This window comes from Chrysemys picta, chromosome 5, assembly GCF_011386835.1.
Source record: "Chrysemys picta bellii isolate R12L10 chromosome 5, ASM1138683v2, whole genome shotgun sequence".
Classification (NCBI taxonomy): Eukaryota; Metazoa; Chordata; order Testudines; family Emydidae; genus Chrysemys; species Chrysemys picta.
Window position 1 is genome coordinate 87,158,385 of NC_088795.1, and position 27,412 is coordinate 87,185,796.

Sequence of the window (27,412 nt, forward strand, 5' to 3'; positions counted from 1 at the left end):
CATTGTACTGGAGTGGGAAGGTGTGTGTGTGTGTGTGTGAGAGAGAGACAGAGAGAGAGACATTTTCAACCACATGAATAATGGAAGCACTGAACAATTGTAGAATTAAGCACCTACTATATTCATAGTATTTCCTGAGTATATTTATTGTGTCTCTTTGTAAAAAGTAAGTGGTAATATTGGATGGCACATCAGTGATTTAGTTAATGCTCAGTAGGTATCTTTCTGAGATTACTAAATGCAATACAGGATGTTTGAAATCCCTTCTTTAACATTTTTCCCAACAGGGTAGACAAGTATGGAAAGATGTAATTAGCTTGCAGTCACACTGATAATACACAATAGTGAATTCTGTATACTTTACTGAAAAATTAATTTGGTTCTATCTCTGAATAGGATGAAAATTACTTGAAAGTTGCCTCAGTGATGGATATGAGTATGGGCATTTAGGGTCAGGTGAGATCAGTGAAATAGGTTATGAGAGATGTATTTGATTAACACTGAAATAGGCCACTTTGGCTAAAACAATAGATTTTTCACATGAAATATATAAGGGACATGATTCACTTTGCACCTGCAGGATCCTGGCATTTTTCAAAACCAGTCAAAATATATAAATGTTTAAATGTAAAACAATCTTTTATTGTATTTTGCAATAACAACATGAGAAAATGAATAACTCCAGTTTATCATGACTATGGGGTCAGGAACAGGTTCTCAGCTTGTAAAACAGCATGAAGCTATGATACTGGCTGCAATTTCCTCTACAGTTTATAGTACAGGGGAATGTAAATATCATGGATCGCAGCCTCAGATGGTAGAATACGACATAGCTCTCTCGACTTTATTGGAGCTACCCACAAATTGAGAATTTGGCCTTCCAACTTACATTTGTACACTATTTCTACCATCTTTTAACTTGTTTAAAAATGAGAAAGCATGCCTCTCCATCATCTCTAAGAACTTTTGTAAAGTATTTGTAATAACAAAAGTGCACTGTATCTATTCAAATCATTGGGAAAAAAATGCGTATGCATGTGTGAAGTTATGTGCTTTTCTTTTGTGAGCTTACTAATTCTACACGATTTGTGTGTTGGAGTGGCCTCTGAATCTTGAGCCATCCATCACCATGGTGAATAAAACCTTCCATTGTATAGGGGAAAACTTACCTGACTGACACATGATGGCTTCTTACAGATGAAAACTGGGAAAAAACCTTAAAGAAACATACAGTGTTGAAAACTGATAAAAATGAAGCTTGTGTAAAATCTTCAGGTGAGCTAATCATTTAAAAAAAATCCATATACTGCAGCAATTAATAATCAATCTCTTTTATGACAACCATAGGTTATCAGGGCACTTAGCATATAAACCAATTCCAAAGTAACCTCTTAAGAAAATCACCTCCACATCGTCCCACTGGTCTGCTCTGCTGCAATGCATCAGAATTGTGTTTTTACTATTAATTATTATTATTATTATTGTTATTATTTACATCACAGCAACAAAGAAACTCCTCTGGGGCAAGGAATTAGTCCAAAGAAGTTCAGTTAAGTAGCCTTTTTGCCCAGAGTTTTAATAATATTATTCTTTTATAGACTGCTTAGCAGGGGCCAGCCACGCACATGGCAGCAGCAAATAGAATTTCTGTTGTTTTTTATTTGCAGGTTGTTTACAAGTCTCTATTCCAAGCTAGGTGTATGCACTCTAGCTTAGAAAATGAAACTTCTAGCTACTAACCACACCAAAGATCTTCAAATAACTCATATAAGAATGTTTTAGTTCAAGTGCAAAGTCAGTGTTCTGCTATGAGCCATATCGCTGGGCTCACTTGCTATAGCAACAAACAGCAGACTTTAAACTACTTAAAGGGCCAGTGGAGGATTCCCTTAGCATGAAAGAGACCTCTGCTGGTGTAGATGAGGTTATGTCGGCCACTCCCCTTACTTCTGGAGCAGATGGGCATGGCCATATAAAAGTGTGTAGGGGCGCAAATGTCCTTACTTTCCAGACTACTTGAACAGTCTTATGGGGCTGTGGGCAGCTGGCTGCCCTAGGATTGGGGAGATGAACAGTGGCATAAAACCATCTTTGTGTTCTACCTCCTGAGGTGCACCAAGTCCGCAAAGGCCACATCCCACATTCCAGCCCTAAAACTTTATGCCTAGGATAGTCAGATAGGGATAGAAAATATAGCCATGAGTGCTCAATAGGCCATTGCCCTCCCATTTTCTTAATTTGTATTAAGGTGCTATAAATAAATAAATAAATGAAGCAAAAAGAGAGTAAAATATTGTGTTTTGTGTAAATCACTTCAGTGTATAGAAAATTAATTTAAGTTCTCTCCCTCATTCACAGTGTAAAAGTATTCATTTAAAAACTCACAATTGTCAGCGGTCTTTCTATAAAAGCCCTTTTACCATCCTGGGGGTATGAAAGATCAATACAATAAATGTCTGGAGTATTAGTAACCTTCTTTACTTTCTGGGAAAATACCTATCAATTTCAATTAGTGCAGGTTAAGGCCAAAATTTGGCAGCTTTTTAATGAGTATATAGGAATTTCTGTACCAAAAAAATCTTATAGTGAAGTTAAGGTTGCAAGCGCGTCAGTATGTTGCATTCAACAAGGTTAATTTAAAACAAACAAACAAGCAAATAAACCTCATGTGTTTAGAAATCCAGGGAGTGCAGAGTTAAGTTTGACTGTCAATTTTTGTAGAATAATTATATAATCAGCTCTGAATATAGCCTACCAATCTTGAGGCCAGAATATCTTTTTGTGTCTGTGCGTGGATTTTTGGATAGGGATGACAAAATAAAGTTTATAATGGAAACTCAGTTGTAACCTGAACTATGAAGCAAATACCATTGCTTCGTAAAGGAAGAAACAACCTTTTTATCCCCAGAAACTCTAATGTTGCACATAGTTTTCAATGCTTTAAGAAACACAGGACTATATTCACCACTGATGTAAGCAGGCACAACTTCATAGACTTCAGTATTATCTCCATCATGCTTAATAGCATCACATCACAGAACATTTGCAATGTTCAGAAGAGTTGTGCTCATGGACATCAGCTCTGATTTTAGCCCATGAAGTACTATTTCTGTATTTATTCCATCCTATCATAGGTTCTTTACAGATGATACATCATAACCTACCCTGTTTAATTTACATAGTAATATTGGCTGTGAAATGTTTTGGAAAACTCTTGTATGAAAGATGCTATGGAAAAATGAACTGCATTATTACATATATACTTGGTGTGAAAATTCAACTATAGATGATCTCTGTTTTCTTTTTAATTTATGAATTCCGCAGAATTACTGAGCACAGAGTTCCCACTGTGGGTCTTGCTATTCTGCTAAACAAGTCAATAAGTAATTCCTACAGGCACATTACTCTGGAGGCACAGGTGAAAATATTGATTGGAATGGGCACATAGATCATTGCAGTAATTATTACAAATCTATGAATTCCCACAGATTTGCAACATGGGAATCAGAAGTGATAGGTGATCTGCACTTAATTAGAGACTGTCTTAGTATGTTAATAGGGATCAAACATCAAAGGTCAACAGTAAACGTATTTTGTATCTGAGCTCTTAGTATCATTACCATGGATTCCAAGGGAGGTAAATCCTAGGATTGCTGAAAAAGTATTGATATATTGATTGTAACAATTTCTTAAAATGAAGTATTTAATCATTTGTCAGACAGAACCCCCCACCACAAGCTGGGATCTATATGTATATGGTACATAATTCCATAAGATTTAACCATAGATATAACCTGAGTGTTTACTCTAGCTTATAAAAGAACAAAATATATTTTAAAACAATATACTGTTTGGAATAAAATAAGCAGAATACACTTTGTATTCCAAAATCATTATGATCTAAGTATCCATTTAAAAAAAAAATAAGACAACATTTAAAGCAATTCAGATTAGAGACTATGGTACCAGCTTTGCATAGATTACATGTGATTTTCACTCCTACCCCCCACACACATAAAAATATCAGCACTGTGTGTTCCAACAGTCGACTAAGTTTGCTGACTTTTCCATTAATTTTTAGTAATTTTCCCAATAAATTATTTATAAATAATAGTTTTGGAAGGGATATAATCCCTCAACCTTCAGGGAATAAGCCAACCTCGCACTACTGGGGTTTAGAAAAATACTTTCTCTGATACAGGTTATTCCATAGCTGCCCACTACAGGTTTTCTCACATTTTCTTCTGAAGGAGCTGGTACTGGCCACTGTCAGTGAAAGGATAATGGATAGATAGGTCCATGTGGTCTGATCTAGTATGGCCTAGTAATAATGGTATCTAGCACCTCCCCCTAATTATCCTGCTATTCAGGGTAGGGAGCAAGCCTGGAATGGGACCATCAAAAAGTTGAGCAGACATGGATAGTAACAGAGAGGGAGGAGACTAGTTTCTTGAGGATTGACATGGGGGTCTGTTCAAATAAAACATTAGGAGTTCACCCATCAAACAGCTAATCTTGTAAATGCAAAGAGTGGAGTTTTGTGTAAGCTCAAAAGCGTGTCTTTTACACTAACAGAAGCTGGTTCAATAAAAGATATTACCTCAGCCACCTTGTCTCAAGAAAAAAATTAGTACGTTAGGTTCAACATAAGGGTCACTGTCAATTTCATTTTAGAAAGGTACTAAAGTCATAACACTTACACTTGTATAGTACTTTTCATCTTCAAAGAGGTTCTACAAACATTTATGAATGTAGTCCCTTTGATTTTGGACAGAAAGCGCTGAATAATTATTTTTCTACCATCAGACCTAAAAATCCATGTGATCTGGGAATATGAAGCTGGTACTACAAAGAAGAAAAATTATTGCTTTTAAAAAAAATCAGACTTCAAACTGTTAACTATACAAGATTATCCATAGTGCACTCAGGCCACAATCCTGAAATGAGATCCTCAATACCTTTGCCCAAATAGAGTCCCCTTGATCAATTCTTGTGTGCACATGTTGCATTGCAGATTTGAGGCCATATTCATTAGGATTACCATACGTCCGGTTTTTCTCGGACATGTCCGGCTTTTCGGCAATCAAACCCCCGTCTGGGGGGAATTGCCAAAAAGCCGAACGTGTCCGGGAAAAATACCGGCCGGGCACTTCCTCTCCCGCGGCTGCTCTGCTCCTCCCCGGACTCAGACTTCGGCTCTGTTTAAGAGCCAAGCTGCCCGAGCCAGCGCTACCGGCTTCGGGCAGCCCCCGTGCCTCCGGACCCAAGCCGCCGAAGCAGAGCAGCTGAAGCCGGGGAGGAGAAGTGCCCAGCCGGCGGCTGGGGTCCGGAGGCACGGGGGCTGTCCGAAGCCGGTAGCGCTGGCTCGGGCAGCTTGGCTCTTAAACAGAGCCGAAGTCTGAGTCCGGGGAGGAGCAGAGCAGCTGGAGCCGGGGAGGAGAAGTGCCCGGCCGGGGGCGCAGGGTCCGGAGGCATAGGGGCTGCCCAAAGCCCGAGTGCTACCGGCTTCATGGTTTGCCGGGCAGCCTCCAGACCCTGCGCCCCCGGCTGGGCGCTTCCCCTCCCGGGCTCCAGCTGCGCTGGGGAAGCGCCGGCCGGGGGCGCAGGGTCTGGAGGCTGCCCGGCAAACCGTAAAGCCGGTAGCGCTCGGGCAGCCCTTTTCGCATGGCTGGGAGGGAGGAGGGGGGGTTAGGGCAGGGACTTTGGGGAAAGGGCGGAGTTGGGGCGGGACCGGGGGTTGGGAAAGGGGCGGGGCTAGGGCCCGTGGAATGTCCTCTTTTTTTATTTTTTAAATATGGTAACCCTGTATTCATCATCTGGAGGAACTAAACCCAGATAGATGAATAATTTAAAAACTGAATTTAACCCATCTACACAAAGGAAATTGGAGGCATAGAGCAATCAGTCCTTATCAAATCCAGACAATCATCTCAAAGACCCTCTGATGTCACTGACCACACACATGTACCTCCTGCAAATCCTCTGAATTCTGTGTGGATATATAGCCCCTTTGGACACAAAATGGGTTCTCTTTGTGTACCGTATACTGCACAAAACTAACCACAAGTGAAACTGGAGATTTTTGGTGAACTTTTTATAGTTTTTTTGAGAATATTTCCTTGGGTACAATAATAATAAAGTAGTTTTCATACTATAATTTGAAAGTTTGTCCATTAGCTGTTCAATGCTCTCCTTTTAACTTCACCTAGATGGTGTAATGATCAAGGAACAGGATCATATCCTAAATCGATGACCCCATTATCTCTAACCAGTATCTCTTACTGGTTTCACTGGTATAGTTTGTATACCTTCACTTCTGAAAAAAAATAAAGGAAGAAGTTTACTTTGCATTGTGTTGTAATAGTAAAATGCTGAAACCCTTTCTTTGGGCATTTGCCAGCCAAGGCTGCATTTTCACATACATTTTTATACTTTGCTAAAAGAGTTAACATTTCCTTTGTGACAAGTGTTAAATTACACAGGTTGAAATGCATCATATATTTGGCTGCCTACTAGCCCACACCCAGTTGACCTTTAACTCTCCAGGTATTTTTCTGAAACAGTAAAATGTAGGAGATAGGTGTGCACAGTTACCTGTGATGTTATTCAGAAGCTAAAAAGAGCCCAGAGAAATTCAGGGATTTAACATGCCTTCTACCTGACAGAACCTTACTGAGATCAAAGTATGACTGGTTAGCCATTTAGAAAATACATCAGCTTAAGTTAAAGCCTAGGTAGTGCTTAACTGTCGAGATGCACAAAATTTACCTGCCAACATCTGAAATAGAGGCAAATTACAAGTTGATGGGGTTACAAAAAAGTTGTTAACCTTGAAAGTCCTTTATTGACAATTGTAAATCTTCTATAGACATACATATATTACTCTGCACAAAGCAAGGCAGCTTGCAAGGTGGTCTGAAACTCAAAAGCATTTCAGTGTCTCTTTTGTTTTTGAAACCCATCCTATATCAGGAGACTGATTTTAGTGCTCATGAAAGCTGAAGGATTAAATTAACTAGATTTCCCGTTAAACCAGATTAGGAATGGTTGGGCTCAAAGAACATTGAGCATTGTTGGCCATAATGGAAGCCAAAACAAAAGTATATTTTCATTTCCCTTACCAAATGCCCTCCTAGACTGCAAAAAATTATAGAATCCTGTTTGGAAAGGACAGTTCTGTGGTTTTTAGTTAGTACATCATAGGTAAGTATGAGGAACTGGCTGATATAGTTGCTCAATATTATCATTAGAACTGTGCCCATCTGCCACATGCAAGTACACCAAACTTGGGATTGACCTAGAAATCTTGATCAAGATCCAAATATTGTGTATTTAGCCCTTCTTTTGTTCTATTATTTCTTATGGTGATATGTGGGATTTTTATTGTATGGACCAGTGATATTTACACAAAGACTGAAATCATAGTGAGATCTATGTTTCCTCATTGTTGTAGTGGTAGAAGTTTCCTAGGTTATAAGAATGGTCTAATGCAGGTGGAACTCCAGCAAAGTACACACAGTCAAGATAAGGTCCAAATTTACCTACTTCCTGGGGCTTGGGATTTACTGGTAACATATCCACAAACAGCAACAGCTCCAGCCTACACTTTCTCCACAATCTGAGTTGTTCATAGGGTTATTTTCACTGTGTAGAGGAATCATTCTAACCTCTTTTATAACCTGCTGGATGCATCTGTCATTATGACTCAGCATTAATTATCCTGTATCTTTTGACAAAATCAAAGCACCTGACACCAGGGTGATTGAATAGAGAATCCAAGCATCCTTGTGCAGTGTCTTGGAGCCCACCATCCTGTTAGAAAGTCAAAGCCCATATTGTAACTGCAGGCCTATAGTACTCCTGAGGAATAATAGTTACAGCTCAGAATGAAGTACCCATAATTACAAGAAAAAAAATTGTTCCTTTGAAAATCTGTACCATCCATTTGGTTTGCAAAGTAACACCAGGTAATATCATTTTATTCTGCTAACTAGTCGAAGACCATTCCCCCACTCTCCGTCTTTACAAATACCTCTCGGATTCAGATCTTTGTCACCAAGTTTGAACTTTCTTCAGCTGAAACAGTGCCCTGCAAAACCAGAGTCTCTTGGGTCCCATTTCATCCCATAGACAGCACTCATGTGCATCAGCTCAGGAGAGAAAGATAAGTTACTTATATGACATTGTTCCTTCTGTCAGGAGCATCTTCTTCCGCCCGTTGTGGGGGATTGAGCAAGAAACACACAGTGGATAATTATGGAATAACCTGCCCATAATGGAAGTTCCTTCTTAATTATCATTAGTTGATAGCTGGCTTTTGTCCTGAAGTATGAGAGCTTACTTCCCAGCTATCTTTTCCTGTAAGCAGTACGCATGAGGCAGTGGTTAGAACAGGACAACAGGGAGACAATGCAGAGGATCTCCCAATGATGTAGGTGAGAGTGAACACTGACTGGGAGAATCAAAAGGCTAATGTTTAATTGCTGTTTAATAGAGAAATGGGCCAGAGAGGGCATTCTCCACTACTAGGCTTGAGGTGCCAAAGAGTATGGGCTGAGTTTCTAGCTACTTTGCACCAGAAGAGCAGAACCAAGAACTGGGCCCAATATATTTATCAGCTCACACTAGAACTATGGTAAAATTGCTTCATGATTGAGTTTCACTTACATAAATACTCACAGAAAGCAATTTCAAAGTTGAATGAATGGAAACCAAATTTTAAATACATAAGTACGAGTGTTTGCCAACAGTTCCATATAACTAGTGTGACCCACCCCAACTAACATAATCCAAATAGTGACTATTCATAGTATACTCTGGACTTGATTCCCCATTGCCCTGCATCTTGAATAGTCATTTATTCTAGTGCAAAATGTGTATAAAAACTGATTTGGCAGTGCTTTACACCCATTTTTCACTAGTGTAAATGACTACACGAGGCACAGGGCAATAAGGAGATGGACCCTTGGTGGTCAATCCATAAATAACAAAATTCATCTAATAATTTTGAATAACAAATTTGTGAAAGTTGCTATCATGAATCAGAAAAAAGCTAAAAATGTCAGATAAAGTATTGATTGAGTATTATTCACTTCACCCTACTTACTCTCTTGGGACCATGGCAGTGTTATTGGTTACTCATTGAAAGTATTTAAGTCTTGGGTGCTTTAAGCCACCTTCATGTCCTCCAGTTTCTGGGCTTTTCTGAGGCTGGTACTGCCCTTGGCAAACTGTAGGCAGCCCGTCTCTGGCTGCTTATGGTGGTTGCTTCATCCTGAATCTCTGCAGTACTATGTGAAGTGGTGCCCACCCCCCGTAACTCTTCTACATGCCCCTCCCACCTACACTCCCCGCTCTAGTATGCCCTCTACCCCAGAGTTTGTGAGGGGTCCTGTTTCAGGCCGGTAAAGTAGCCTTATGGCAGTACCTGCACCAGGGACCTTCTGCTGTCAGCTAAGGGGTTTTCCTGATCCTTTCACAATGCCATAGCAGTGTTCAGGGACTGGACCAGGTGAGGGACTCCCTCCTCATATAGCTGTGAGTTTTTAAAGTGCATATATGTTAAGCTAAAATAATGACAAAGGACTATATATATCCCTTTGAAAATAAGATAGAAACAACATACTATTCACCAAGATAGCAACAGTTTGTCAGGTTAGTGACCAAAATATAAAGCAGTAGATTGAAAAATAATTGCAAACTTTCTGTAAATCAACTGGAAATAGCCAGTGAAATAAACAAACCATTGTGTGAGAATAACTCACACAATGGTATAGAAAATGGCCAATTTACTATAATAATTATACTAGTAAAAAGATTATGTTCATGTGCAACCCTTTTAAAGTACCTCCCTGATATTTTTGAAATCTCTTGTAATGTATAGCAAGATCTTAAATTTTCTTTAGAATGAACAAGGAAAGTTTCATTCATGAAAAATCTCAAGTAAAGCAAGTGGGTTTTTTTTTTAAACCAGACTGGAGAGAAGCTCATTGTATTGCCTTATACTTTTTGTTCTGGGCACCTGAGTAGTGAACAATGTGCCACTTATCAGTAGAACAAAAGATTCCTTCATTGGCCAAATGCTGGGAAAGATGACAGCTGCAAAATCAGAGTCAGTAAGGACAGGTAGCTTGCCTGAGACCTAATAGGAAATGGACTATTTATTCAGGCAGACCTTAATGTCCAACCCTATCTAGTTCAAACTGAAGTAAGATTAGCCTCCTTTAAAAACATGTACATGTTTAATGGTAATCCTAGATGATTATAATTGTGAGTGATCAGGTACAGAAGGCGAGACAATACATTGTAATATGTTGATACACATTAGAAACTGTGGCTACTTTCAATATACTTACAAATATTAATTTTTGCCTAATTCTTTGGTGAGTCTGCATTCAAAGAAAACATGAATATTCTTATATCTTTAATGTAACAGTTACCATAAACAAATTAACTTCTATTACACAAAATTCTCAGAAATTGCTCTATGAACACATTTAGCTGGCGATAATGTACTTTTAGGTACTGAATGAATCAAGTTCTAAGGACTTAGGATAAATATTGTTAATTCGATTAAGTTCATGTTTAGGCCTCCATGTTAAATGGGTGTGCACGATTTTAGGTCATGAATAGTATTAGTTCACTGAACTCTGCCTTGTGCCTCATGAGTGCCCTGCTTGGAGAAGAAGGCATAGGGAGAAACCACCAGCCCTCCCTCTGTAGCAGCAGCAGAAGTGGCACAAAATTCAAACCTAGCATTCAAGAGCGTACTTGGGAAGGAGACTGGCTTTTGCACCAGCCATATACCACTGTTCTAAGATGGTTTGGTGTTGTAACTAGTCATCTAAGCAGTCAGCACATAAATGACTGTCGGAAGCATGCCCTAGCCAGGAACACATTCTCTTCCTTTAAAGGAACAGCATGTGTGCTCTCCTTTGTGTAGTGCAACTATTTCCATGAGTCATGGTTCTTGTAACAAACCCAGGCTGCCACCACAGTATAGTTCTCACCACCGAAAGCATCGATGTGTTTTACGCTTTAATATAGTTCCATTGAAAGTCACTCAGAGCATAATCTGGAATCTACTATTCTGCTTTTTCTACCATGAGCCAGTTCTTCAAGTTGCCATCTGTGGGACTCTCACAAGTCTCACAAAATTGTAGAGCAGAATTTTGACCTACTCTTTGAAGTTGTGGAGATACGTGAGTTGCAGTATTCCAATCAGACAACCAAGGACTACGGGTAAAACTCTCCTATGTCCTGCAGTGTAAATTCCTAGTAATTCTACTGAAATCAGTATATTTACTCTGGATTTGTACTGATTTAGCTGTGAGCAGAAACTGCTCCTCCAATATTTTACAAGCCTCCTTTAAGTGCCTGCAACCAAAGGGATTTAGAGTTAGGACACAACTATTTACCCTGCTTGTTTTTGGTATTGCAACTTCTATTTTTATTGTCATTATTATTTATTATCAGTGTTACCATAGTGCCTATGAACAATAGTCATGGACCAGGACCCCACAGTGGTAGGCTCTGTACAGACATAGAACAAAAAGACAATTCCTTCCCCAAGGGGCTTACAATCTAAGTATAAGACAAGAGACAAGAGATAGACAGTGACAGGGGACTACAAGGAAATAATGAGACAATATTGTTCAGCATGATGGCAGTGGTCTCAGCACACTAACAGCCTAATGGTCCTATGGTGCATAAGATTATTTTCTTTTCTGATGCTCCATGATAGACAACTGTGTTATCCACAATACCTACCCTATGCGATTAAAAAACAAGAACTAAGGCTGAATTTTGATGCTTGGCTCTGACTTTCCTGCTTTTTGTGGTTTTGCGATCGATTCATTTATTTAACATCATTTTTGTATGTGAATTTCTTTTGCTTTAAATTATTGTATTTAAAAGGGCTTGGTTTTAACTTAGGTGAAGTAAGTCAAAGAAGGAAGGAGCGCTCACCAGTTTTGATGGCTGTCATTTTACATCCGGGCGTGAGGTGGTTATGCATCTTGACGTGATCAGATGCAAATGGGGAAGTGAATAGAGACAAGAGAAGAAATGTATCCAAAAGATGTTCATGTCTCCAACAGGTCCATAACGAGGCAAGTGAAAGTACATGTGTACACAGCTGTCTGGTGGCATCTTCCCACTTCTACAAATGCAGTCATTTAGTCTGGACCAATGGAGTGCCTGTAGTGAGGTTGAAAAGAAATAAAAATGGAGAGAGGCCTGGGGCTCTTCCCTGAACAATTTTGAAACATCCATTGCAATTCCTTGCTTCTTAGAAGATTTTAAGACTTTTCAAAGGAGAGATTAAAAAAATCTCCTATTCTGTATTATTATTTTCCAACAAAGGGGAAAGGGAGCTTCCTGCTACAGGCCTCCTTTCCTTTGGAAGATGAAGAGGAGATTAAGGGATAACAGCGGGAATACTTTGTGGTCATTATGGACTCCTCCCCACATCCTGGCCTGCAGGTGTGGTTACTACTTACTTTATAATATTTCAAAAAGCTACCCGCTTCCTGCCACAACACAACCATCTCCCACTGCAGTCTCCTCCTCTTGGATCTTCCTCACACTTAACTGCACTTCTCCCCAGTCCATAGGCACCAACTCTGTGGGTGCTCCGAGTCTGGAGCACCAACAGGAAAAAAATAGTGGGTGATCAGCACCCACTGGCCACAGCTGTTCCCCTGCCCTGCTCATCAGCTGATGGAGAGGGCACCGGCACCGAACAGCTGATGGGGAAGGCGTGGCTGCCAAACAGCTGATTGGTGGCTCAGGGAGGAGCTTGGGGAAGGGCAGGGAGCAGTGGGGGACTTGGGGAAAGGGTGGAGTGGGATCAGGAAGAGGTGGAGTGAGGGCAGGGCCTTGCAGGAAGGGGCACAGTGGGGGAGGGGACTCAGGGAAAAGCAGGGGTGCAGTAACCTCAGGAAAGTCAGCGCCTGTGGCTCAGTCCATCCAAATTGCTGATCACTTAATCACTCACTTATCACTTAAGCCACGTCACTCCTCCTCTTTATGGACATGATCTAATTCCTACTAAAGTCAATTGAGTATTTCATGGGTTTAAATTAATTTGAATCACTTGATTTGCAGATCATTGATCACATATGAAGTTAAAATGTCTCATTCTTGTTTTTAATGTCCTACATCATGAAGCATCTGCCTATATCTTTGGCCTAGTCTCCTTTCTGCTCTGTCAGTGACACCAGCTTCGAAATGTCCTTTGTCTCACAGGAATGTCTGTACTTTCTTCCATGCTGCTCTATGTACACCTGTACCCCGATATACTTTAAAAAACATCCAATTGAGAGAAATGTAATTCCTTTCCTTTTGTCTGAGATGCTATTTACTTTTGAAGGTCCATGTTTACTCATATTGTGTTAAATCAGTCAGAAAAACAATCGACTTTCTAACAAACTTCTACTTATGCACAGAAGACAAGATGAAAACAACCCTAACTGACAGTCCAGGAGGATGAGAAGAACAGAGGGAGAAACCCAAAGTCTACAGCTAGTCTATAATTCAACAGGTAATTTGGTTTCTTTTTACCTTGTGTATGTCAGACAATTGATAACTTGCTTATTGGAAAGCAATCCTATAAGAACTGCCTTGTTTTCACAAGAAATATAATATCTTTGATAGAAAAGTTTTAGGAAGGTTTAGATTTTTTAAAAGATATGCTCTACTTCAAAGGGAATTATTTTGGGGGAAGTTCTATGGCCTGAATTGTTCAGCAGGTCAGACTAGATGATTACAGTCGTCCCTTCTGGCCCTGGAATCTATGAAAATAAGGTAGCTTCACTTAAGCCATTTACCCTCTGTTGTTTTTCTAGTATGGCCTAAAATCTTACAACATCAGTATACACTTGAATTTCAATTTATTAGAAAGCAAGACTATTTATAAATTCTAAAAATAAAAGAGTTTTACTTCAGAGAACATCCATTTAAACCTAGTTATTGAAGATGCATCTTTAGTATGTTCAAGGATCTGGTATAGTGTACTTTCAGGGCAATAATGTGGAAAACAGCCCATCTATGTTACTGTACAGTCCTTTCCTTAATACAATAAACAAAGGCTTTGCTTGCTTTCTGAAATGAAAGGGGAGGTGGTAAGTCACTCCTGTAATGTAATATAAGCTCTCCAGTGGCTTTTTAAAGGCCAAATTGTATGCATCCTTATTTACACACCTAGTGGGCCTCCATTTATTTAGCCAAAAGGTTGGGCAGAGGGAAGGGAGTATGGATGCTCTCTTTGGCTGGATTCAATGAGGCCTCATGAACAGAGACAAAAGGAGTGAAGTCTCCATTAGGATTTCTCTTTTGAGGCATCTGGGAAACCTATGCAGATCCCTAGGAGGTATCAAAATGTCTGACATAGCGAAATACTGCCTATGGGCCTTCTGTTAAAAAATAAACAAAAATGGCACCTTTATAACAACCTTCTTCCTGATTAATGGTGTAGATAAGAGATCTTTCCATCAAGATTGATAAAACCCAATTTTAGCCACTGATGGCCTGCCTCAAGTGGTATGGATCAACGAGTAAGCTGCTGAGAGACAAGTGTTTAATAAAAGGAGATCTTGTGCATCCACATTTTTGAATCCAAGTATTTTGTTAGTGCCTATTATATCCACTTTCCAGCTCCTCTAAGATCTCAAACTGGGAGGATATCTTTACACAGTGATAAAGTGAGCTACAAATGACATTGTTCATGGGAGCCAGAGGGAGCTACTATAGCCCAAAGTCAAAGCCCCCATGTGAGCAGTTTGAGAGGTACATTTGGTTTCAGGCTGAGCAGTGAAAGGCCCTTGAGGCTCCAGACTTGCAGTTTGTTGAATAATGCAATTGTCCTATCATTTTGGTTTTGAACATGACTTTCCTGAAAACTCCCAGAAACCCTGGAGTTTGAATCAAATAATGGCAGACTTCCAGTCAAACCAGATATAAAATTGAAACACCCAATGCTATTATTTCATACCCTGCAACTTATGGATCACAGCATGTGGTGTTTTAATATTATTGGGCATTTCTATAGTGTCTGTTATCCCAGGATTGCCAAGCATGTTACAAAAATTAAGCTTTGGAATGCTCCTCCCCAGCCTCAGTGTAAGGAGTTTTTTTAATCGGTGCATTTTATTGACACAAACACTAAGTGACTCTGAAACTTCCACAGTTATGGATAATTCCAGTCTTCAAGTCTGGAATTAAAAGGAAGTTCTTCTTCATGCAGCGCACAGTCAACTTGTGGAACTCCTTACCTGAGGAGGTTGTGAAGGCTAGGACTATAACAGAGTTTAAAAGAGAACTGGATAAATTCATGGTGGTTAAGTCCATTAATGGCTATTAGCCAGGACGGGTAAGGAATGGTGTCGCTAGCCTCTGTCTGTCAGAGGGTGGAGATGGATGGCAGGAGAGAGATCATTTGATCATTGCCTGTTAGGTTCACTCCCTCTGGGGCACCTGGCATTGGCCACTGTCAATAGACAGGATACTGGGCTAGATGGACCTTTGGTCTGACCCGGTACGGCCTTTCTTATGTTCTTATGTTAAGTCAAGGCAACTTCTTGCATGTGTAGAGGTTTGCAAGTTTTGTTCTGAAGTGTGTCGGCCAAGTTTATCCTCTAAACCAGTCATAGAGCGGGGATAATTTCAATGACTTGGGAATGGAATCTAGGCATAACATTCTGGTCCCTTTGAAATTGTTAGAAGTTTTGGCATTGAATTAATTTGGGCCATTCTAGGAATGCTGACTCTAAGTCCCCTGCTCTAATAACTAGACTACTCTTTAAATGATGTGGTATTTTCTTTTCTTCACTTCTTTTCCATAATTTGTTAAACATGTTTAAAATGTATGTGCAGTATTATAGAGAATCAGAAGTCTTGGGGAACTATATTTGAATAGACTATGGAGCCTTTTCCCTACAGATCACTGGTTCAAAACCAATCCAGATTGAGAGTGAAAATATTACCACTTACTGGATTATGTGAAATGAGTTAGTGGTCTCAGTCTAGTTCCTAGCAGGCAGGTGTTCCTAGGTGGCTTTGTCATAACCAACACCACTAAGATTAGCACTAGCTGGCTGTTTAGCTAGAGGCTAAGGACACAGTGAGCATGGAGATGGAATTATCCTCCAGGTTAGGGTTGAAAAAAATTGCCAGGGTAGTGTGGTAATTACATATTTTCATTTCTGGTTCATATCTGTTCCATGGCTACAATCTTGAGGCTTCAGAGTAACAGCCGTGTTAGTCTGTATCCGCAGAAAGAAGAACAGGAGTACTTGTGGCACCTTAGAGACTAACAAATTTATTAGAGCATAAGCTTTCGTGGACTACAGCCCACTTCTTCGGATGCATATAGAATGGAACATATATTGAGGAGATATATATACACACATACAGAGAGCATAAACAGGTGGGAGTTGTCTTACCAACTCTGAGAGGCCAATTAATTAAGAGAAAAAAAAAACTTTTGAAGTGATAATCAAGCTAGCTCAGTACAGACAGTTTGATAATAAGTGTGAGAATACTTACAAGGGGAGATAGAGTCAATGTTTGTAATGGCTCAGCCATTCCCAGTCCTTATTCAAACCGGAGTTGATTGTGTCTAGTTTGCATATCAATTCTAGCTCAGCAGTCTCTCTTTGGAGTCTGTTTTTGAAGTTTTTCTGTTGTAATATAGCCACCCGCAGGTCTGTCACTGAATGACCAGACAGATTAAAGTGTTCTCCCACTGGTTTTTGAGTATTTTGATTCCTGATGTCAGATTTGTGCCCATTAATTCTTTTGCGTAGAGACTGTCCGGTTTGGCCAATGTACATGGCAGAGGGGCATTGCTGGCACATGATGGCATATATCACATTGGTAGATGTGCAGGTGAACGAGCCCCTGATGGTATGGCTGATGTGATTAGGTCCTATGATGATGTCACTTGAATAGATATGTGGACAGAGTTGGCATCGGGGTTTGTTACAAGGATAGGTTCCTGGGTTAGTGGTTTTGTTCAGTGATGTGTGGTTGCTGGTGAGTATTTGCTTTAGGTTGGGGGGTTGTCTGTAAGCGAGGACAGGTCTGTCTCCCAAGATCTGTGAGAGTAAAGGATCATCTTTCAGGATAGGTTGTAGATCTCTGATGATGCGCTGGAGAGGTTTTAGTAGGGGGCTGAAGGTGACAGCTAGTGGTGTTCTGTTATTTTCTTTGTTGGGCCTGTCTTGTAGGAGGTGACTTCTGGGTACTCGTCTGGCTCTGTCAATCTGTTTTTTCACTTCAGCAGGTGGGTATTGTAGTTTTAAGAATGCTTGATAGAGATCTTGTAGGTGCTTGTCTCTATCCGAGGGATTGGAGCAAATGCGGTTATATCTTAGAGCTTGGCTGTAGACAATGGATCGTGTGGTGTGTCCTGGATGGAAGCTGGAGGCATGTAGGTAAGTGTAGCGGTCAGTAGGTTTCCGGTATAGGGTGGTATTGATGTGACCATTGCTTATTAGCACAGTAGTGTCCAGGAAATGGACCGCTTGTGTCGATTGATCTAGGCTGAGGTTGATGGTGGGATGGAAATTATTGAAATCATGGTGAAATTCCTCAAGGGCTTCTTTTCCATGGGTCCAGATGATGAAGATGTCATCAATGTAGCGCAAGTAGAGTAGGGGCGTTAGGGGATGAGAGCTAAGGAAGCGTTGTTCTAAGTCAGCCATAAAAATGTTGGCATATTGTGGGGCCATGCGGGTACCCATAGCAGTGCCGCTGACTTGAAGGTATATATTGTCCCCAAATGTGAAATAGTTGTGGGTGAGGACAAAATCACAAAGTTCAGCCACCAGGTTAGCTGTGACATTATCAGGGATACTGTTCCTGATAGCTTGTAGTCCATCTTTGTGTGGAATATTGGTGTAGAGGGCTTCTACGTCCATAGTGGCCAGGATGGTGTTTTCTGGAAGATCACCGATGATTGTAGTTTCCTCAGGAAGTCAGTGGTATCTCGAAGATAGCTGGGAGTGCTGGTAGCGTAGGGTCTGAGGACAGAGTCTACATAGTCCAGACAAGCCTGATGTTAGGGTGCCAATGCCTGAGATGATGGGGCGTCCAGGATATCCAGGTTTATGGATCTTGGGTAGCAAATAGAATACCCCTGGTCGGGGTTCTAGGCATGTGTCTGTACGGATTTGTTCCTGTGCTTTGTCAGGGAGTTTTTTTAGCAGATGGTGTAGTTTCTTTAGGTAATCCTCAGTGGGATCAGAGGATAATGGCCTGTAGAATGTGGTGTTAGAGAGCTGTCTAGCAGCCTCCTGGTCATATTCCAATTTATTCATGATGACGACAGCACCTCCTTTGTCAGCCTTTTTGATTATGATGTCAGGGTTGTTTCTGAGGCTGTAGATGGCGTTGTGTTCAGCATGGCTGAGGTTATGTGGCAAGTGATGTTGCTTTTCCACAATTTCAGCCTTTGCACGTCGACGGAAGCAATCTATGTAGAAATCCAGTCTGTTGTTTCGACCGTCCGGAGGAGTCCATGCAGAATCCTTTTTTTTGTAGTGCTGGTAGGGAGGATTCTGTGGGTTAGTATGCTGTTCAGAGGTATCACAAGAAATATATTTTACTTAATTTGTTTTAGTTATAATAGTCTAGCACTTATTTACATATAGGCTTGGCAGAATTCAATTTTAATTTTTTTATCATTTCAGCAGATATCAATGTTTATTTTTAAGGATTTTTTTATTTTTATCAATTTAAATTTTCACAGTTGTGCAACATTAAGGATTTTAAGCATTTTTTCCTGATTTTTATCTATTTATATATTTCAAAGTTGCAGGGAATTATGGGGGAATTAGACAATGGGCAGGTCAGACAATAATTATTTAATGATATCAGATGCTGAGTTTCAAAAAGTTAAAGTTTTATAAATGTTAAAACACATATTGTCCAAATCACATGTGAACAGATACTAAGTAAATATCCTTAAATCAAACTCCATTAACCTCTCAAGTAGTATTTTTCTTACTTTGCATATCTGTAAATTTTGATTATTATTCGTGGAAGTATCTTTTGTCCGTTTGGTGTGTATATAGTGAAATCATTTACTGACATTTACTGATAAAAATCTAATCCTTCCAAGCCTATTTATATATTACTTACACTTTCAAAATGACATTTGATCTATATTAACCTATTATAATCAAGAATAAATTATTTTTGGGCCTACTTACATTTCAGCACATTTTTATATAAACATAAGCAAACATCATTTCTATAGGTTTACAACACTGAGAAGGCACAGCTACCTTGTAACCTTTTAAAGGGTAATAACAAAGCTTTTCCTTTCAACCTTAGATTCTTACGCACTTCAATAACACATAATTACATTACAAGGAAAAGAAGAGGGGAACATTGGTACTGTATTATGTACAATTTCACACTGAAGTACACGGTCATCATCACATAAGGAATTCCTGCTGCAGCTTATACAATCAGGAATGTAAGGATTACACAAAGTATGTAATGTAAATTGTGCTACTTCCTGACAGTATACAATATTACTGAGCACAATAGCTGTGCCTCTCTCAAAATGACTGCTGACTTTCTTTTGTCAGACACATGAAGATAAATCACATAAGCTTCTTAAAGTTGGAATAATAATCTTTGGTGATTAAAACATTTGATGAAAGCTTTAGAAGTTGGCTTGTTGCCAGGCCCTGATTTCCTGTTGTACCATGTAATGTTGTTTGGACAATGCCTGGTAAAGTTTCCGACTCAGAACTTTGCATTGGTTGAGTCTGCGAAATGACATGTTTGAACACTTCAGGTTTAATTAATCTTTTGAATATTTTCAGTCCATTCTTAGCTGCTAAATACTTTTTGTGAATAATTATAAACACTGGGTGCTACTGCAGCTCTAGTTTTACAGGTCTCAAAGTGACCAAAATGCCAATTTGTTGCAATATTAAATGTTAAACAAATATGTCAATGCAATATTCAGAACTATATGTATAACAAGTTTCTTGCAGCAATATTACTTGGCCATGTTGTACATTATCATTGCCACTGTGAGGCTGCTGATGGATAATACATTCATTGTTCTGGCAATGCAAGAAAAACACATTGCAGAAGAAGACTCAGCATGCCTCAAGATACCAGGATATGTCCTTTTCTCTAGCCAAAACTATACAAAACACAGAATGGTTACCTATATCTGGCCGAAACTAAAAGGCATAGCCAAAGCACTGCCAGAAATGGATGATGGTTTTGTGATCAGCATCTGAGTTGCTGAGCTGACAATATATATGTATAAGCCACCCAACTAGCAGTGGTCTTTTCAAACCCTACCAAAATCACAGCAGGGATCAGTACTAGCAACATCATTTTTTAAAAATATATATAAGTGATGTGCTCAAAACAACATGCTGCAAGTTCATTTATGATGATAACCTGGCACTAAAGATACAGGCCACAACACTCAAAGAAGTGGAAAAAGAAGAACCGGAGTACTTGTGGCACCTTAGAGACTAACAAATTTATTAGAGCATAAGCTTTCGTAAGCACTTCTTCGGATGCAGAAGTGGGCTGTAGTCCACGAAAGCTTATGCTCTAATAAATTTGTTAGTCTCTAAGGTGCCACAAGTACTCCGGTTCTTCTTTTTGCGGATACAGACTAACACGGCTGCTACTCTGAAAGAAGTGGAAGACATCCTTAATGCTGATCTGAAGAGGATAGAAAACTACTTTTGGTACTGGCAGCTCAAACCCACTAAAACTGATGGTCAGCTTCAGAATTGCTGAGATGGAAAGCTAAGATAATTCTGAATATAAACTTCTGTGGCAAGGCAATTGCCCACAACCCTAACCCCTGCTACCTAGGCATCACCCTCAATTGCAGCCTTACCTGTCAACATGTGAAGCAGGTAAGCCATAGAACAAAGCGTTGTATCAATATCACCCAAAAGTTATCAGGTTCTAGCTGGGGCTGTGATGCTCAAATGCTGTGACCGGCAATGTGGATTTAGTTTATTCCAAAGTCAAGTACTGTGCACCTGTCTGGGAAGAAGCTCGTATATAAATCTCATTGATATCCACCTAAATGCAGCTATGAGACTTGTAACTGGCACCCTGAAGTCCACTCTGCTGCCTTGGCTTCCAGTCCTCACAAGCACCCTTCCTCCAGCCATCTGGTAAGAGATGGCTATGTTGCACAAGTAGAAGAAAGCTCTCACTAATCAAAAGCTCATGCTCCATGACACCTTTGTTCACTCACCTTAAGTCCTGCTGACCATTCTGGGTGCTTGTAGAAGCTCTTCTATCGTCCAGCTTTGACCCACACGACACCTGGCAGATGCAGGGGGGCAAGCTCTGATATAAACAACAAACACCTCCATAGATGTTCCCACCATCCCACTGGTTTCTTGCTCCACCATAGACAGTGGACAACTATCAACTGCATTGGGACATTATGTGGAAGGTGTGTGGACCTGATGCACAAATGGAGAAACAAGGATTCACCACAGTGTGAATGTGTAGACTTCCAAACCATCAAACACATTGTGAACAATCATTTCATTTCCAAGAAATACAGCAAAGGTGCACTCTGCATCTCCTGAAGCCCTCAGATGGATTTTAGATCTCTCATTAACTTGTAAACACTGCTAATCATACAAAAGAAGATGACATCTATCTGTTTTATTCTGCCCCCATATATTGTCAGTACAATAATCCTCATATATTGACAACAGCTATCTTAACCACAGAGGCTGTGAGACAAGAAGTTGGAGGTTTTGGAAACTTGGTAAGGAACAACTGGGGCTTTTTGGAAAAGTGGGGGAAAAGTGGAAGACATTTTGGGATTTTAATGTAAACTCATTAGCCTGGATTTTCCTGTTAAAAGATCAGCAGTGAAATAGTTAGCAGTATTGTTTCTAGGCTCCAGTCCTGCAAGGAGAACTATGGAGGTGAACTGGGGCTCTGTGCAAGGTGTCCATTTCAGGATAGAAACCTTTACTTGTCATCCTTAGATTTAAGTGTCAAACTGTTGAGTGAAATGAGACAGTTCATGCCTCTCATCTATTCTTTTTTCAGGCTCTCTGCAGACTCAGACAGCAATGCATTACTTTGCACTCAGTTCATGTTTGCAAAGTTTTCTTGTGGTAAGGGGTGGATTCAGTGCTAAATTCTGTGTCTTTGGAACTCAGAATATATGAGTCCTTGACTTTAATGATCTCTTTTTCTAACATCTTAAATTTTCTTTCCCAAATCTTGTAAACAGTCAGGTTTCTTTGTAAAAATTTCTCCTAGCTCATCCCCTATTATAGCTCTTATAAAATTATCTAACCATTTTTAGAGCTTCCTATTTTTCCAAGAATTTCAGCAACAGTGAATTCCAAAAGTTAAAAAATATACTACTCAATAATGTAGGCCAAAATTTGCCCTGATTAGCACCCCATGTAATTCCATCAAAGTCAATGGCACTGCACATGATTAAACAAGAGCTGAGTGTGGTCCATATGCATTTTTTTAAGTCACTTGATTTCCTATATTTCAGTTTCATGTCTCACCTTTTCTTTTATTTTGAGATAAGCTGATTAGGTAAGATCACTCAGGTTTAAAATATTTAATGAATTTTGTATTCTTCAGTTATTTTATCCTTACTCCTCTCAGATACAGACTGAAAGTCTCAGGGACCGATTTTGTTGCATATACGAGAATGAAGCAGAGTCATTGGAATGTCCCATTACATATAAAACTGTCTGATCTCTTCAGCAGTTTGTTACTTGTAACAGGGTGACTTGCCCCATGCACGGGAAAACCTGGGGCTAAGCCAACCCTGATTACAGGATGAGGCTCACCTGAAAGGAATCAGGTGGTTCCAGTATAAAAGAAGCAGGAAGGGGGGCTGGTGCTTAGGAAGCCATGGCAGAGTCTACAGGTAGTGAGGAAAGCTCTCCAGGCAAGGGGGGGGGAGGAGAAAAACAAAAAACAAACACCCTGGGTTGTGTGGACTTATGAATGGACTTTGAGTTTTACCTATAGTGTATTTTATGTTAAACTTAGTCCCCAAGAAGGGGTATTTTTGACCAGAAAAAGCCTGAAGTGAAGTTTATTTGAGCAGTCCAAGAGGGGAAGTGAGAGAGACCCCCTGTACCCTAGGACATTGGGAGAGGGGTGTATGGAAGGTAGCTGTCAGGGAGGTATAGCTGGCTGAATCCTGTTGGCCCCCTCCCACCAAGGAGGGAATCTGAAGGTGTGGGACAAGTCAGATGTAGAGAAGGGTGTTCAGCAGCAGTAGTTGCAGGTGGCTGCAGCAGCGCAAGCAGAAGGCACAGTGGGTCACACAGCAGCAGGTACAGATGGTTGGACTTGGGGCCCAGCAGCACTCGTAGTAAGACTATTACTGCCTACAAAGATGGAATCTCTGTTTTTGGTGTGGAGGACTAGGGTACAGAAGATATCAATACCCTGGGAAGTAGTATGAGTACTGAGGAGGGGGATGAGACAGAAAAAAAACAGATGCATTGGCGGGGAGGGATCTGGAGTAAGGGTCCATCCAAGTATTTTAGATATGGAAAGATGGGGCACATTATTCTACCCCTTGAATAATGAGGTCTGTGGTAAGGGAATAGCCCTGTAGACTGAGAGCATCTCAGAGAGGGAGAGTCAAAGAGGGAGGGGGGACATCCTGTATGTTCACAGAAATGTGTCAGCCTTGGATGCCAGAGATGAGGGAAACAAGTGGGGGTGGTGATGGCCTTCACAACCCCTAGAGTGTTTAAGCAGAGGGAGAAAATTAAGCCAGAGTTGACTGTTGGTGAAACATGACCAAAAGATGGAGATGCCCAGACAATGGTAGGGTTGTATTAGTGTTTGGGAAAAGGGGATGAACATTGAGGTTGCAGTGAAAGTGGATATTGCAGTCATGAAAACACCTCTTACACCTGCCAAGATGTGCAGTACAGCACTAGAAGGAGGAATTATGGAAAGCCTGATTGCTCTGGTGGAGACGTATCAGTGGGCTGCCTTGGAAGAAGCCAGGCAGCTGGCCCTGAAGGAAAGGGATGAGCTGGCTGAGGAGTATCAAGTGACTTGAGAAAAGAGAGAGATGCTCTGCTTATCATGGTGAGTGAACTGGAAAGAGAGAGGGTTTGCAAATGGGAAAACAATTTCTGGTAAGGGGCAAAGGCATTAGTAACTAAAAGAAAAAAATATTTTCAAGTAGGTTACCTTGGTGTGGACAAGTTTCAAAGGAGTGAGGGGTATAGGACAGTGTGGCTTGCCCCATGGCCTGGGCTAAACCAACCTGGATTACAGGATGAGCCTCACCTGAGAGCAGTCAGGTGATTCCAGTATGAAAGGAGCAGCAAGGTGCAGTGAAATGGGGGAGTGGCTCAGGATATTTAGGCAGAATCTGCAGAGAGTGTAGAAAACTCTCCAAGTAGGGAGACCTGTGAGAGACTAGGAAGGCCTGGGGGGGAAGAGAAGCCTTGAGTTATGTGGATATATGGAAGGACTTTGTTTTGGGATTTTGAGTCTATTTTACAGTTTATTATATTAATAAACCTAGTCCTCAAATAGGGACATTCTTTGACCGAGAGAGCCTGAAGTGAAGTTTATTTTGAACAATCTAAGCAGGAAAACTGAAACAAGCAGCCTATAGCATGACTCTAGGCCATGAGGGGGAACATGGAAAGCAGCTGGCTCAGTTACATTACCCTTTTCTGAACATTCATAATCTGCATTATATCACTAGGAGGTGAAATGACCAAAACTGAATGTGTTCTTTTGAGGTGTGGGTTTTCTTTTAGTTGATCTATTTCAGTCTTTTAAAAATTCCATTCAAGTATCCTATTTTAATTTTAACCAGTATAGCAGTGTTTTCTTTCCCATAACGACTCAGCTTAATTTATAAATATTTTAGATCAATGAATTACTAAGTCACTTTTTCACCTGATCAGATATACTTACAAACATGCATATTAATGCATAAATGCAAACAAGAACAATGAGAGTAGATTGTAGGTTGGCATGTTAGTTAGTGTAAGCTTTCTTTGCTAAAGACACAATGTTTTCTCTTCAAGGGAAACCTGGGAATACTGTTCAGTAATCAGGGTCAGATGTTGTCATCACTCACAAATAAGAGTTGTTAGGAAGTAGAAAATACAGAGCTTTCATTCAGCCTGTCATACAATTTTCAGGTTTCCCTATCATAGCAGCATTAATAAATTAACAGATTAAAGATGGATATGTTTCTATTGATTAAGAATTACTGCAAAGCACCTGAGGGAGAAAGGATTATATCTTTCTGTCAAGATGACACAAGACCACTTTTAAAATTACATTTGATGTTGGTATGGGAATGCAGGTGACTGAATGGATCTCTGTTCTTGGGTATCTAAAATCTAGCTCCAGGATGCTCGAGACTTGCTTTATGGAGTTGAAGCTAGTGCTAACTTCATTTCATCTGGGAGAGAGGGAATTTTCTTTCTTCAATAGTAAATATAAAATTCTGCTTGTAATATGGTGTACTCCCCATAGGAGTAAGGGATTTCTCTGCTTTATCAAGTTTCCTATGTTCTTGCTTTACCCCATCCTTCAACCTCCCCTTTTGGCTTCCTTTTCTTTGTTTTTCACCAACAGTTATAACTTTTTTAAAACAATGGTTGTCTAAATTTATAATATTTGGAATTCCTCTTAATTTAATTTTTTTGTACTCATAAATGGATGGGCCAGGTACCAGGATTGCCTCAGTAGTATTGTTTTGTTGATTAAAGATCCATAATTTCCACATGGATGTTAATACCATTAAATGCTCCAACTACAAAATCTTGATGTTTTACAAGGGATCTTTCCGTCCCTGAATATTTTATTAGTACAAATAGTCCATAATGTAAAGCAAATGTCCTGAGGGCACAATAAATTACAACCCACACTTCATATTTTCTATTGCGTACATGCTTTTTGGTTAGATATTAGTGTGGCCTGAAAGAATGAGTTCTTAGTCAGTCCTATGTTCTAATCCTTTTGCCAGGGAATCACTGGATGGACCTGGACAAATTCCTTTCCCCAGCCTGATTCTCCTGTGCCTGGACTTGGGTAGTCCTTTATCCAGGGCCGGCTCCAGGCACCAGCTTGTCAAGCAGGTGCTTGGGGCAGCTGCTCCGGAGCGGGGCGGCATGTCCAGGTATTCGGTGGCAATTTGGCGGACGGTCCCTCACTCCGCCTGGGAGTGAAGGACCTCCCGCCGAATTGCCACCGCAGATCGCGATCACAGCTTTTTTTTGTTTTGTTTTTTGTTTTGGCTGCTTGGGCGGCCAAAACCCTGGAGCTGGCCCTGCCTTTATCCTATGTAAAAGGGAGAGTAAAACAGTCTTAAACTGAATTTAAGATTCTTCAGGGCTTTGTTTTTCTATGATGCCTAGCACAATGTGGCTCTGAACCTTGCTTTGGGGGCTGAAGTGCTACTGCAGTGCGGCTAATAACTTCTACACCCATTTGTACAGGTGTAAATGTCTGTACAAGGTGCAAGATGGTGGAGAATCTGGCTTCCCCATCTGTAAAACATGGATAACAATACTTGCCTACCTGCCTCATAGGGTGGTGTGAAAACTAGTCAGACCTGATGCAGCTGCACAGGACACTCAGGAGGGCAAGGACCCTTGACCTTACATAGGAATGTTGGGGACTACCCAACTCTTGGGCTGGGCTCTTGTGTGGAGCACAGGAGCTGACACCACAACCCTCCTATTAGGAGCGAGTGAATGAGTGGGAAAGGGATGAAGAGGGGGCACTTGGCTCTAGCCTTCCTGTATGTGCTGGCCAGGGGAATTGGTGTGGTGCACAGGAGGGAGGGAGAGGGAAGTAAGCTGAGAATGCTTCTAAGGACCCATCCAATGGGAGCAGGGGAAGACTTCAGACGGAGTCTGTTGGTCCTCCAACTGAAAGCACGACTGCCTGAAACTACACCTCTACCATGATATAACGTGACCTGATATAACACAAATTCGGATATAACGCGGTAAAGCAGCGCTCCGGGGAGAGGGGGTGGTTGTGCGCTCCGGTGGATCAAAGCAAGTTTGATATAACACGGTTTCACTTATAACTTGGTAAGATTTTTTTGACTCCTGAGGACAGCGTTATATCGGGGTAGAGGTGTAGTTGATGAATTTTAATGTAGTCTACTGGAATTTCCACTAGGAATCTCAGGGGAGAGAGACTGTGCTTGAAATCAGGCTCTTTCAGACTAGTTTCTAGATTAGTTCCATTATTCCACACAACCTGAGATTAAAACTATTTTTTAAATATCTTTAAAAAAGACAGGCAACATGGCAGCTTTGACTAGCCATAATCTAGAAAACAGTTCTAAGTGGGGTGATCACCTATATTTTAAGGAAACAAAGGGTAAAGGTACAAAAATAAGACAACT

General features: G+C 40.5%; 1 protein-coding gene across 1 annotated transcript in view; it reads left to right on the forward strand.

Annotated features, from left to right (window-relative positions):
• The first annotated feature begins 13,446 nt into the window (after positions 1-13,446).
• Positions 13,447-27,412, forward strand: part of LOC135983973 (uncharacterized) — a 71,790-nt gene continuing 57,824 nt past the window's right edge. The window contains exon 1 of the mRNA XM_065598028.1: positions 13,447-13,543. The gene's annotated coding sequence lies outside the window, so the exon portion shown is untranslated. The remainder of the gene's footprint in view (positions 13,544-27,412) is intronic.